This window comes from Triticum aestivum, chromosome 5B (genome assembly GCF_018294505.1).
Source record: "Triticum aestivum cultivar Chinese Spring chromosome 5B, IWGSC CS RefSeq v2.1, whole genome shotgun sequence".
Taxonomy (NCBI): domain Eukaryota; kingdom Viridiplantae; phylum Streptophyta; class Magnoliopsida; order Poales; family Poaceae; genus Triticum; species Triticum aestivum.
In genome coordinates, this window is record NC_057807.1 from 694,101,087 (window position 1) to 694,116,581 (window position 15,495).

Consider the following 15,495-nt stretch of genomic DNA (forward strand, 5'->3'; position numbering starts at 1 on the left):
AAACTATAGTTTGTTTCCAGGGAGAAACCTAGCTAGATTCTTTATCTAATCTTGGTTAAGCAATCTGTACAGCTATGGGAGGTACAATACAGCATGATGATATGCAACATTCATCATCCACTACATCTACGAAGGCCAAAATCACACAACAATCAACTGGTTGCATCACCATCACATATAGGAAACCAGCAAGAAAAGAATCTTCTGACAAGCTCAACTTCTGAGGAAGGAATCATGTTAAGCTTTTATAAGTAGCCTTAGTTTCCTATCATGCTTTATCATTGAACTTACAGTCTCTACCACCAACACAGTCTGCAAAAAAGAAAAAAAAAGAAAAAAAAGAAAAACATTAAATTATACTCCCTCCGTTTGAGCGTCAACTAATTATGAATGGAGGAAGTAGTATGATAAAGATGTCAAAAGGTCAAGTAAGAGAAACTGTACATGCTACAATCAGTCAGCACTCTAAGCAAGTTGAGAAACACGACTATTTTTAGCTGAGATGTTTGTTACCTCAGGGAACAATCAGTCAGCATTTTAAGGAACATTCAATATTGATTGTGCTCACAAAGGGATGGATAGTTAGCTGAAGGCAGGTGTAAGCCAAACCAGTCGCGAAGTAGAAATTTGCATTAATTACCAGTACCCTTATGTGTGTGTGTGTGCGTGCGCGCGCGTGTGGAGAGAGGGAGGGAGAGAGAGGGAGAGGGAGAGGGGGAGGGCGAGGGTGAGAGAGAGAGAGAGAGAGAGAGAGAGAGAGAGAGAGAGAGAGAGAGAGAGAATAGGCCTACAAGTCCTACATATAGAGCTGAATCTCCAGCCTTCAAGATAAGCATGAATGAGTTTAGGAATAAAAACAAGAGAGCAAAACACAAAACTAAACTAAACATCAACCTTCCTTATGCAGCCAAGGGATTAAATTCATCAAAAATACCATGTAAAATATACTCACCGAGGGATAAGATTTCAGCATTGCGACAATTGCTGTGTAAACAAAGGCAAGGAAGCAGGGTCGATGCTTCAAACAGATAGCCAATGGCAAGGCCATAAAAATGATGTTCATATTGAAGACTATAAGAAAGAAGCTTCTGAAGAAGTCGAACACTTCGGCAAAGAAATACCTGCATTCATTCTCAACTGAATTAGATTACTCAAATTATACTTGGGTTCCAATTACACTTTCTTAAGACTTACCATAACACACCAATATTTGGTCATAAATCCCTCACTGTAAGGATAAAACCATATGTCCTGCAAAACCAAATGACTACAAGTCAATACTAGGCATTCGGCAACAGATAAAAGCCAGTCAATTGCAACACACACAAGTCAATAATAGACATTTGGTAATAGATAAAAGCCAGTCAATTGCAAGAAAAGATAACTTTGACTAAATGAGGCCCCATACCAAAGTTAACACGTTGGGAAAATGTATAGGATAGGCAATAATGCTGATCAGAATAAGCAAATATCCAAAATTATACTTGGGTTCCAATTACACTTTCTTAACACTTACCATAAGACACCAATATTTGGTCATAAATCCCTCACTGTAAGGATAAAACCATATGTCCTGCAAAACCAAATGACTACAAGTCAATACTAGGCATTTGGCAACAGATAAAAGCCAGTCAATTGCAACACACACAAGTCAATAATAGACATTTGGTAATAGATAAAAGCCAGTCAATTGCAAGAAAAGATAACTTTGACTAAATGAGGCCCCATAACAAAGTTAACACGTTGGGAAAATGTATAGGATAGGCAATAATGTTGATCAGAATAAGAAAATATCCAAAATTGAATTGAAATCATAAATAAGAGCTGTATTCATTTCTCCTTAAAGTTCACCGTGAATGGGGAAAGCCTTACAGTAACAGAAAATATTACACTCTTTCACATGATTTTTGGCTACAAAAGATTTATATGGTCGAACATCTTACTTCTCAAACATCTCCTGAAGACCACCCACTTTATTTAGAACTAGAAGATGCCCCGCGCGTTGCTGCGGAAATTTGTCTATGGATTTTTGGAGTAACATCGACATCTCAAAGGAGAAAATAATTTCAATCCATAAAATAATAGATTTCTTATATAGGAAATGACTGAAATTTATTCTTGGTACAAATATGTACCAAGCAGTAGCAGTTTCTAGCATGAACTATATACCATATGATAAAACTATAACCGCTTGTAGCATGTACTATATTCTTACTTGATATATTTGATGTCGTTTGTAGGTGTGCCTTCTTCAGTTACTATGACCTGAATATATGGTATCCCATTCTTTTCATACTCAACAATGTATTCAATGGATGATAATGCATGGTCACCAGATAGTTGGTTAGCGATGTGTTGAGGCTTGGACTCCTGTTTGAAAGTTATAAACATCGAGTCTTTTGTGCCCTTCATCTTTGCAATTGCGTCCACGTATTTCTTCCGAGCTTCTCTTGTTAAAATGGCGGTAGAACATGGCCAATTAACTTTTACAAAATTAGGTGGCGTCCTTGAGAAGATAGGAGTATGTTGTCAATCAGGATAATAAGTGGAATGAAAATATATATCATACTAATTTCAGTAGGAGTACCTGTTGCTTCAGTTCTCCATTTGTACTGGCTGCCAACCCTTCATTGAAAAGGTAAAGTGTGTGTTGTATTAGTAAGCTATTTTGTTGCTTACCAAGTGAGGATAAATAAAATGCACTCTTGCTGCTAGCTCATACAAACTATAAACCATAAGGATAATTCATACTGTTAGAGATAAGGCTTGAAGCAAGGACGTGTATAGATCTTTCAAGTGTGTATTATTTCCAAGATATACATACATTATTTTAGGCTAGCAGAACCTTCACATGTATATTTGTTGTATGTAGTTATATCTGATGATATGTCAATATGAAGATTGATTCATCTTTGTCTCCCAAATTATGGATGTAGTTCCTAATGTTTGTTGGACATGAAAAAGAGCTGCTAGTCTGCAGCTTGAATGAACTGCATCTTTTAATTGTTCTCAGGTATGCGACTTGGGCTCAACCAACAGATTAGTGATCTATATAGCAGAAGTTATATACCAGGAAAATTTAAAATTCATAGATATAGCAGGAAACCAATGACAATTTTGATAGAAACATAAGGAAAAATCAACTAACCGACACATTGTGGTGGTATGTCAAAACATGAAAAAATTATGAGTAAATTTTTTCTGCACAGCATCCAGATCGCATCAAACTTTGCATCGCCAAGACATGAAAATTTAATAGCTAAATTTTGTTATGTTTCGGTACAGCATCCAGATCGCATCAAGCTTTGTATCGCCAAGACATGAAAAAATAAGAGCAATGTTTTGTTATGTTTCGGTACAACAGCCAAGTTTCATCAGACTTTGCATCAACCAAGATGTGAAATTAGCAAGATAAAAATAGAAAAACCAAGCAAGAAAATTAGATGATGCAGTTCAAGGATTTAGAACCTGACCTATAGCGCATCGGGGTGGAATCTGCGGAAGCCTCGAGGAGAAGCCTGCGATGTGAACCCGGCGAGGGGAGGCGACTCTGGACCAGCACGAATTTGTGGATGGAACGGGAAGGGATCAACTCCACTGCTTAAAAGGGAGAGCCACTGGGTCGATTACCCTTCATGAGGAGGGAGCAATAAATCCATCAATTTCTTGTTTTGACATGAATCCATCCGTTTCGGCTGATTGAATGGTGCTAGGCAGTTTCATGTGCATTTGTGGCATTGAGGCTGGTCATAATGGTAGTATCATAGCTAGTATCATGCATGCCAACTAGGCAATTTTGATGAGGTGTTATAGCATTAAATGAAGAAAGAGAGGGTGTAGTATCATATCATGATACCGTATCATATCATGATACCGTATCATATCATGATACCGTATCATATTAAATGTTATGCTACTTTGTGTCATGCATGGCAATATATAAAGTACTACATGATACTAATATATAATACTATGCATTAGGGAGGTAGTATCATACACTAGTATCATATGCATGATACTAGTATATGATACTCCCCATTACAACCAGCCTGAGGTGGAAGGGATTGCGACATAAAAGCGGCAGCCGGGATGAATTTGATGGAGTTAATGCTCACCTATCGAGCAACGGAAGGGGCTGGCGGCGGTTACTGGAAGGGGTCTGTTGGGCGTGGTGGCGTAAGGTTACCTGCAGTGACTGACAGCGGAATATAGTGGTGGTTGTGCTGAGAGAGGGTGAGCCGTGGCGGCGGAATTCATGCCGGCAGCGGCTGGATGACACATCTCTGGAGAGGTTGCTTGCCGGGGAACGACGACGGCGATGACGAAGGGGTTAGCCGCGACGGCTGGGTGTGGGCAAGCAAGGGTGGTGCCGGCTGCTGGTAGATGATCAGGCACGGCAACATCCGGCCAGGGAACTTTTGATCTGACGGCTGCAAACTATTGCATCAACGGCTATAACAATTCGAGTGATGTGGCTTCATGAGAAGGCAGGAAAATCACCTAATGGGGTGTCCCTATTTAGATATAGAAGATAATGCTGTTCAATAACAGCACATAACATGACCAGATAAACACCCACAATATGAAGCGGAGTATTGGTTTGCGTGAGAATTGTCCAAATCCTTTTTGGTTAGTACCTTTTCCATTATTTGAAATGTCAATTTTATTGGCACTTGAGCTTGTTTGAAGAAATACTTTAGTTGGAGGGGTATCTGGACCATAACCCAATAAAAGAGCAACCTTTTTTTTCGAAAAGGGGGACTCCCTGGCCTCTACATCAGAATGATGCATACGGCCACTTAAATAAATAAAATAGGTTCAACAATGCTATAGAGTCTTGAAACAAAATAAAGGCGAGCTCACATAGAGCCTCGACGCCAAAACAAGAAAATGCCATAAAGCCACAACCGGCTGGCAAAATAAAGATAGGAAAACTAATTGCCTATCCTATTACATGACCGCCATCCAAACCGGTTGAAGATATCCCGCGCTACCATCTCCCACTGGACAGATCCAGTAACCAAATGCTCCCTGGCCTCCGTCGGAGTGAGTAAGGACCACATACGGATCAGCGCCGTAGCACGGAATACAACCTGCAAAAAATGAATAGTAGTTATTCTGTTAAAAGCCAAATCATTTCTGCAGTTCCAAATTGCCCATAACAACGCACAAACTCCTACACGAATATGTCTAGCTGTATCAGACTCTATCCCATCCAGCCACGTTCCAAATAACGACCCGACAGAACTCGGAGGAGTAATGTTAAAGGCAATTTGCACGGTGCGCCACAGAATTCTCGCCAACGGACAGTCAAAGAAGAGATGCTTAATGGTCTCGTCCTGATCACAGAAACTACACCTAGTAGATCCTGTCCAATTGCGCTTAACCAAGTTGTCCTTTGTTAAAATAACCTGTTTATGGACAAACCACATAAACACTTTAATTTTCAAAGGAACTTTTACTTTCCAAACATGTTTGGAACTAGGAACGACAGTCGAGTTAATAACATCGATGTACATCGACTTAACAATACACTACTAGAATAAGGCCTAGTAATGATGCACCGGTTTTGCCTACTAATGGCGCACTACCGGTGCGCCATTACTAGCACGCCATTAGTATTTTTTACTAATGGCGCACCACTGGTGCGCCAGTGGTGCGCCATTAGTATCTGGTATACTAATGGCGCACCATGTAGTGCGCCATTAGTATAGCCCACGGTGCGTCATTAGTATCTGGTATACTAATGGCGCACCACATAGAAGTGCGCCATTAGTAACATTTTTTTCAAATTTGTTTTTTAATTTTTTTTCAGAATTTTTTTTAATTTTTTCTTAATCTCAGTTCACTATGGCTTAATCTCGGGTCAAATCGCACTCTGTGGTCAAACTTCTCGAAAGGTCACCCATCCTCACACTACTCCAGCCCAAACACGCTTAACTTCAGAGTTCTATCCAACCCCAGCAATAGCTCACTTCACAGGCACTTGTTGATATATCTAGCATATCAATTCTGTTATACCTTGTTGATGTCTAGGACTTTGTTCATGTTCATGACTATGATGAAATTTTGAAAAATATTTCAAACTTCCCGATCATATTACGTATCATTTTTTGAAAAAAAATTCAAAAAAAAAAATTCTAAACCAATTTTTTTTCTGTTACTAGTGGCGCACCACATCCACGGTGCGCCACTAGTAAGTTTGAAATTTTTTGAATTTTTTTGCCGCTAGATCTTGAAAGCCCCGTAACTTTTTTTCTGTTAGGTTTTTGGGGATTTTGAAAATGTTTAACGGGGTTCCCCCGATTAAATTTGGATGTAACTTTTCGAGTAGATGATTTTTCATATAAAAACTTTTTCATCCGAGTTCGTATGCAAAAGTTATGCCCATTTTACAAATTTCCAGAAAGATTTTGCAAATAAAGTCAAAATTCATATTTGTAAATTTTCCCAAAAACTAGAGCACATATCACATGGGAAACATATTATCTTTTATTTTTTTGACATTTCCATCATTTTCCTTTATTTCTTTTAAAACTAAAAAGGCGATCCACAGGGGGGGTGCATTCGGTGTTGGGGCAAGTTAGTAATGGCGTACCGTGGGTGTGGTGCGCCATTACTAGTTTAACTAGTAATGGCGCACCACACCCACGGTGCGCCATTACTAGTTTTGAAAAAAAAATAAAAAAAATAGATATTTTTTTTGATTTTTTTTGAAAAAAACTTAGTAATGGCGCACCAGTGGAAAGTGCGCCATTACTAGTTAAAACTAGTAATGGCGCACCGAGACATGGTGCGCCATTAGTAACAATTTTTTTTTATTTTTTTTACTTTTTTTTCAAAACTACTAATGGCGCACGACGGATGTGGTGCGCCATTACTATGTCAATTAGTAATGATGCACTATGCAACGGTGCACCATTAGTAACAAATTTTTTTATGTTTTTTTTCAAAACTACTAATGGCGCACCACACACCAGGTGCGCCATTAGTAATATATTACTAATGGCGCACCGAGACATGGTGCGCCATTAGAATATAGTAATGGCGCACCACATCACAGGTGCGCCATTAGTGGCCATTCCATTTATAGCCCTTTTTGTAGTAGGGGTAAATTGTCCAGACCTAGTAAGTTTCCAACACAACTGATCGGGCTGATGAGCTAGCTGGACTTCCATCAGTCTACGCACCAGATGAAGCCAAGCTTCCCATCTATCACCAACAAGCACCCTCCGAAACTGAATATTAAGGGGAATGGACTGCATAATTGTTGCAACTAGTGCATCACGTCGCTGGACAATACGATACAGGGTTGGGTACTATAGCGTCAATGGTGTATCGCCCAGCCAAGTATCCTCCCAGAACTGTGTATCATTGCCATCACCGACAATAAACTTTGTTCTATTAAAGAAGGCTGCCTTAACTCTCATAAGCCCCTTCCAAAACGGCGAATCAGTTGGTCTCACTGTCACCTGTGCCAAAGTTTTTGAATGCAGATACTTGTTGCGGAGAATCTGCGCCCAAGTTGCGTCAGTCTGAACTGAAAGCTTATACAACCACTTACTAAGCAGGCATCTGTTCTTGACCTCAAGATTCTCGATACCCAAACCCCCTTGGTCCTTTGGTCGACAAATAACATCCCACTTGGCGAGTCTATACTTTCTCTTAAGTTCATCACTCTGCCAAAAAAATCTTGATCGGTAGAAGTCCAGCCTTTTCCTAACCCCCACTGGAACCTCAAAGAAAGATAGTAGGAACATCGGCATACTCGTGAGCACCGAATTAATAAGAATTAACCGGCCTCCATATGACATAAGTTTGCCCTTCCAGCAACTAAGTTTCTTTTCAAACCGATCTTCGATGCATTTCCACTCTCTGTTCATCAGCTTACGATGGTGAATGGGTATACCTAGGTAAGTAAAAGGTAAAGACCCTAATTCACATCCAAACAATTGCCTATAAGCCTCTTGTTCCTCCTTGGCTCTACCAAAGCAGAACAACTCGCTTTTGTGAAAGTTAATCTTTAACCCGGTCAATTGTTCAAATAAGCATAACAGCAGCTTCATATTTCTCGCTTTTGTCAGGTCATGCTCCATAAAGATGATTGTATCATCAGCGTACTGCAGAATGGACACACCCCCATCAACTAGGTTGGGCACCAAGCCACCCACCTGACCGGCCTCCTTTGCCCTACCTATGAGAATTGCCAACATGTCAACCACAATGTTGAACAAAATAGGGGACACTGGATCTCCTTGCCTCAGGCCTTTGTGTGTCTGGAAATAATGCCCTATATCATCATTTACTTTAATTCCAACACTCCCTTTTTGCGTAAAGGATTCTACCTGGAGTCGCCAAGCCTCATCAAAACCCTTCATACGCAAGGCCTATTGAAGGAATGGCCATTTCACTTTGTCGTACGCTTTTTCGAAATCCACTTTGAAAACAACCCCATCCAGCTTTTTCGTGTGGATTTCATGGAGCGTTTCATGAAGGACCACTACCCCCTCAAGGATATTCCCGTCCGGCATGAAAGCAGTTTGGGTAGGCTGCACAACAGCATGCGCGATCTGTGTGAGCCTATTGGTCCCGACCTTGGTGAAAATTTTGAAACTAACATTAAGAAGACAGATTGGCCTGAATTGCTCAATTCTCACAGCCTCTGTTTTCTTAGGAAGAAGGGTGATCGTTCCAAAATTGAGCTGAAAAAGATGAAGCTGTCCAGCAAACAGATCATTGAACAAAGGCAACAAATCCCCTTTAATGATATGCCGGCATTTCTTATAAAACTCCGCTGGAAATCCATCGGGGCCCGGTGCCTTGTTATTTTTCATTTGCGAAATGGCCTCCAACACCTCTTTCTTGGAGAAAGGGGCCGCAAGAATATCATTCTCCACCGCAGTGAGTTGAGGAACATCCTCAACCATGGACTCAACCAGCGACACACGGTTCTCTTCTGGAGGGCCAAACAGCTGCTTATAGTACTCGGTAATGTACAATTTTAGGTTTTCCTGTCCTACAATTGTACCCTCATCTTGCTCAAGCTGAAAGATCCTCTTCTTTCGATGCTTACCATTAGCGATCATGTGAAAGAATTGAGTGTTCGCGTCCCCCTGGACTACTCGCCGGACCTTGGCCCGCAACGCCCACTTCAACTCTTCTTCCCTAAGAAGTTCTTTCAGCCTCAATTCCGCATCAAGCTTGGCATGAAGCTCCGCGGCCGGCAGCATCGTGGTTTCTGCTTTTACGTCCAGGGACTGAATAAGGGAAAGGAGCCTTTCCTTTTCGACCTTATAAATCCCGCTAAGATGCTTAGCCCACCCACGCAGGAAACTCCTCAAATGCCTAATCTTATTCTGCCAGCGCTGAAGCGCAGTTTTCCCTCCTGAATCCTTAGCCCACTCTCTGGCCACGAGATCAAGAAAGCCTTCTCGTTCAAACCAAGCCAACTCAAAGGAGAACACATTTTTGTTCCCCGGGTGGGTGGGCTCACCAGAGTCCACCAATAATGGCGTGTGGTCAGAAATACCACGGGACAAGGCCTGGACTGTTACTAGAGGGAACTTCTGTTCCCAATCGACACTGGCCAACACTCGATCCAACTTCTCATACGTCGGATTTGGCAGCGCGTTAGCCCAGGTGAATTTTCTACCCGAGAGCTCAATTTCTCTCAGGTCCAAACTTTCAATGATAGTATTGAACATGAACGACCATCTGCCATCAAATTTATCATTGTTCTTATCCTCACGCCTTCTAATTATATTGAAATCACCCCCCACCAGGATAGGCAACTGCTCGGAACCACAAATCCGAACGAGATCAGCCAAGAACTCGGGCTTGAGCTCGGGCTGCGCAGCACCATATACTGCAACCAGAGCCCAATTAAACCCATCTTCCTTCGACCGCACCCAAAACTTGACTGCAAAGTCACCCATAACCACACTGCAAACCTCAAGCGCTTCGCACCTAACGCCGAGTAAGATTCCACCCGATCTCCCTCTCGGCGGCAAGCAATGCCAATTAAAATCTATACCCCCCGACAAAGTATTTAGAAATTGAGGCGCAAAGTTATCTCTACCCGTCTCCGATAGAGCAATAAAATCTAAACGATGCTCGACAGACGCCTCAGCAAGAAACCTTCTTTTAGCCAAGTCCTTTAGACCTCTGCTATTCCAAAAGATTTCTTTTATAGTTCATCATGGAATTTTTTTGCCGTACGAATCCTAGCACTCCTACGGACTGCGGACACCGGGTACACCTTCCGTTTCCACTTGCGCTTGGGGACAGTTTGACGCTGCAGCTGGTCCTCACAACCAGTCTCAGAGGGGCTAGCCAAAACTATCTCGGTAGAATCATCCTCTACATCCGCCTCAGTAATAGGTTGCATAAGATCCGCACAAAAATTGTCGAGCACCCTGACCCCGAGCGCATCAACCTCAGAATCACTCATGGGTTTAACAGCCGCAATATTACGAATCATCTCTAAGGCTCGCTCAGCCTCTAGATCCAGAAGATCATTAACAGAATTAGAGATTTCAGTGTCATTACTACCCAGTGAAACTCCTAATTGATTTGCATTTTCAACAATCTCATCATTTGAAAAATGCAGAATGGAATTAGAAGTATTGACCGACATACCAGTAGTGACCTCCACATCACGAAGCTTGTCCGCCCTCATGGCGCACCACTGCTGAATGTCGTCCACATCCGGTTGAGCCTGGAGACGGCCACTCACCCGGCGCCCCTCAGACATCGGATCCTGAATCCCTCCAAACGCAATGACCTCCTCCCGAGAGATCGCGGTCGGGGTCCGACCTCCTGCCTCACCCCAACCAGCTGGCCGATCCATCTGCACGTGCTCACCCACAGCCTCGTCAGAGAGTGGACAGGCACTCAGCAAGATCTCAGACTCCTGGCGCGGCCCGCAGGACGGGGCCGGCAGGGAGGGTGGTGGAAGCAGTACAAGGGCCGCCTGCCCTCGCTCCCCACCCAGCACCGGAGAAGCCACCCCCACAGGCGCCGTAAGAGGAGAAGGCTCCGAGGCCACCTGCCCCGAGCCCTCTCCTGAAGGCAGAGCCGCCACCAACCGAAAGGTAGACGCGATGGGAGAGAAGGTATCTGAGGCCCCCTGCCCCAGACCCCCTCCCAACAAAGAAAAGGACACGGGAGCCACCTGCCTCGAATCCCCTTCCTCAGCAGTAGGAGAGCAACCCGAGGCCGCCTGCCCCAGGGCTCCACCCGACAAGCCAGGCACGACAAGCTGCGTCACCTCCTGAGGAGGTACCCTGTGCTGAGCACGAGAGGGAGTGGCCACCTGCCGACTCACCTCCTCCTCCCCCTAGATCGAGATCGATGAAACCCCAAGATCCCCAGGAATGGTATCCACAGCACCCTCAAACCCCAAAGCAGGCAACTCGAGCTCAAAAGCCTCCTCGGACTCGACCCGATCACTCCACAGCCTCGGAGGTGCAGAAGAGGGCTCGAAAGACCCAAATCTCAGAGTCGTCGAAGGCACCGAGGAGGGTGGGGCTGCTCCATCCCCGGTCGTCGCGGTCTCGGACCCCGGCGCCTTGGACAACCGTCGTCCAGAGTCCTTGAATGGCGGCTCCCGTGCTGCCGCGCTGCCATCACCCTCGTGCATATCCACGTTAGACTCATGAGCCGGCGCAACCAAAAGACTCTCATCCTCAAACTCAATAACCAGATCATAAATCCTGCCTCGATAAGCCCACTTAACCACGTCCGGCACATACTCAATGTTCAAAATACTAACCAGAACCCGAGCAACCTGAAAAATAGACATCAGTAGTGAAGATAAATGGCATGTACATACCACTGAACATTGAAAACAAAATGCTTGTGGCACATACAGGTAGAATGAGAATTGCAGGATAAAGAGAAAGAAGGCTGGAGGGAAACACAGCGAGTTCCACCTACATGAACAGGCTCCATGTAACATTATCACGACCATTAAATTCTCAATTGCTGAAGTACATGAACCCACACAGGTGATTATTGTCCAAGGGTTCCACAGATATATTAGAGAAGCAATATCTCCTGCACTTATGTTCACTGCAAGTACCAACAAAAAATGATAATCAGCAGTATAAACAATTAGTAAGCATCACAAGCACAAAGCATCTGACTCAAAGAGAGTGATGTTCCATTCACACCTTTCCAGGCAAGGTTGTATATTTTTCGCTTACCAACAACAAATTCACACTATCAGGCAAGCAGAGGATTATACACACTAAATTCCACGAGGCAGATCCATAACACTTTTTATTCCTTATAAAGGAGAAGTCACAAGAGGTGGGTTTCCTTCTTTAAAAATATAAAGCTTAGAATGATAAAAACTACTCCCTCCGTTCCTAAATATAAGTCTTTTTTAGACATTTCAAATGGACTACAACATACGGATGTATGTAGACATATTTTAGAGTGTAGATTCACTCAGTTTCCTCCGTATATAGTCACTTGTTGGAATCTCTAGAAATGCTTATATTTGGGAACGGAGGGAGTAGTTTACAAATAGAACATCTCTAAAATTTCTCTTTTGGAGCTTGTACGTCACAAGTATAAAAAATTCGAAAGCATTGTGGTCATTGGTACTTGGCAAAATAAGTAGAGAGTGGTGCCTATAGCTTTGCCCCTTTTTTTGCAGAAAATAGTTTTGTGCCTTTAATTTAATGTACCTCAGATATGTGCTTTTGCACGTACAGCCTACTAGTAGCTCAAGATTCAATAAAGCACATCTCAAGTATAACATTAAATAGTATGACTCACCAGAATTGTTCACTGATTTGGTGAGGTCAAGAGACTTCAAGCTTCTGTTACGTGCCATTTGGAGTGTACGCCCAGTTGATCGTATGAGCATAGCAGCTATAAAATCTACAGCCACAAAAACCAAGCTGCGTGGTGCATTCATGAGTGTAATTACATGACTGCCAACAAAATGCGAAAGTTGTGGGAATATTCATGGTTACATTTTTTTGGGTTCGAATGATACCATAAAGGGCAAGATAAAGAACATAAAAGGTAAAGCCTAGGAGAACTGATTTTTCTTCTATGAAAATCAGGTGTACTTGAACAAGTTATCAATCTAAGACAAACATATACTGGTTTCAATGAAAATAAATACACATAGCAACTTATTTACCTGCAATATACTCCCTCTGTACCATAATATTTGTCTTTCTAGCAGTTCAAATTAAGCTGCTAGAAAGACAAATATTATGGTACAGAGGGAGTATATGAGAATGGTGTCCACCTGACCTGTGACATCATGGAGTGTTAGAATGCTAACATTTCATATGGCGATGTGATCAAATGAAGAGATATAGCAACAGTGGTGACGTCAAAGAAATGATCAAAGAAGCATCAAAACGAAGGACCAATCACCTTTTACTGGTTAGCGGACCAAGAACCGATAGAAGCAAAGGGGAACCATGATACATCGAACCTGAAAAACAGATCATTTAACAGGCTGGAGCATCCCTTACAAGTTCAAACTGTTAACACATCAACATTACAAAGAGCAAAAGTATCATGGTTAATTGCTGAGCTTTGTAATGTAATCGCAAGAAGCATCTAGGCCTCTGATGCTAAGTAGGAGTCATATCATATTTCATCCATCAGGAGTTATCAGTAGGTCATTACAGAAGTTAACATGAAATAGCGCCTATCAGTATTCAGTAGAAACCCAGTCAAGCATTTAAAAAAATTGCTCTGTAGTACGTAATAATACCACCACCCACACGACTATCCTGGCCTCAAAATTTTGGTTGTTCTAATGCAAATGTGAAGTGCTAAAAATTTAATGTTGAATCGGGATTCACTAAGACAGAAATAAAGCATTGGGTCGAACCCTTCTTTGGGCTAAGCGAGCAACGAGGGAGGTGCGTAACGTACCGGAATAGGGTGACATGGACGCCTGCTTCAGCCAGTATCCTTCTGCAACTGCAACATAGACAGGAGGCAAACAAGATGTCCAATTACGGCAACATCAGAAAAGGGCTGGGGTTTGGAGGGGGAGCACTGAGAGCAAGGAGGTGTGCTTACGGCGGCAAAGGGACGTGAGGGGGGTGGAGACCTCTGGGCGGGAGGCAAGGTGGAAGTCTCCGCCAAAGAGCACCAGAATGAGGCGGAACCCGACAGCAGCGGCAGCCATCGACCAGTAGTGTCGGATCGCCATCGCCGCTGATCAGTGGCAGACTAAAATGCAGTTATCAGTATCAGGCCGATACGGATACGTAAATTCAGGATTTAGGAAAAGCGCCGATACAGGGATACATTTTACTACTTTTTAATTCACAAAAAAATATGTTTATAGAAGCTAGGAACAGCAGATTACCTTCTTGTTTGCTCTCCAGGGGGTGCCAAAGCAGCTCCAAGCCCCTCCAGTTGACAATGTTGATGCCATGTTCCAACTCCAAGTTGCAAAGGGGTAGAATTAGACTTTCAGTAAGTGTAAAATGAATATGGAGCATCAAATCAAATCATTAGTTAGCTGTACTTTATCATGGCATAACGCGAAAGGTGGAACCTGAAGATCAATCAGCTAACATGCAAAAGGAGAAACAATCATTTTAAACGGTAATATTTTAGCTCTGACGGTTAAAATCAACAACACAGTGTAACAGTACCACTATATTTCCAGTCATAAACAAGATTTGGGACATTTATCATGCCAACAATACCACCAGTACTAATGTGTTAACCATTTTCGGCCAGTATAAACCAAGACAAAGCTCCTGCTCTCTCAAATTGCATGTTACTGCTAAGCTTTGATTTCAGGTCACAACGGTGCAGATAAAACAACTTAATCTTTTCCTTTTCATATATCGTCAATCATTGCATGTCACTGCTAAATATTTTTAACCAAAACATTTTCTCATATGAAAAAAAAAACTACAATTTGTAAACATTTGCCCTTACAAGCATTATCACAAACACCTATCAAGCAAAATATTTTCCCATGTAAACTTGAAGATGCACTGGAAAAAGCATGCAGCAAGTACTCATCAATAAATAATCATCATTACATTCTCACATTACCAAATCTACAGCATGTACTCATCCAGTTCAAAAATCAGGATTTTTTTTGAACAAACAGAGGATGCAAGAGGAAGGAGGGAGGGGGTGAGGGAAGAGGGAGGAAGGAGGGAGGACGAAGGACGAAGGAGTGGTGGCTACCTGTCTATGGAATGGTCGCCGGCGTAGCTCCGGGCGGCGGCCTTGCTGGGCGGGAGCGGCTACTACAGTGAGGGAGGTGCTACTGGTGGGAACGGCTGCTCGACGGAGGGAGGCACTGCTGGGATCCTGTACCTGTGGCAGTGGGGCGGGCAGGAGCGCTGGGTGGGCGAGGCGGGCGACGAAAGCGTCCGGCGAGGAGGAGAATCGGAGACGGGAGTCCGGAGGCAGTGGTGTTTTTTTTTTGTTTTTTTAGGAAAGGAGGCAGTGGTGTTGTGCATTGTTTATTGGGCTTTATTTTCC

At 42.9% G+C, this 15,495-nt stretch overlaps 1 pseudogene; it reads right to left on the bottom strand.

Annotated features, from left to right (window-relative positions):
• Positions 1-237: 237 nt before the first annotated feature.
• Positions 238-14,194, bottom strand: LOC123117737 (phosphatidylinositol glycan anchor biosynthesis class U protein-like; annotated as a pseudogene).
• Positions 14,195-15,495: the final 1,301 nt, after the last annotated feature.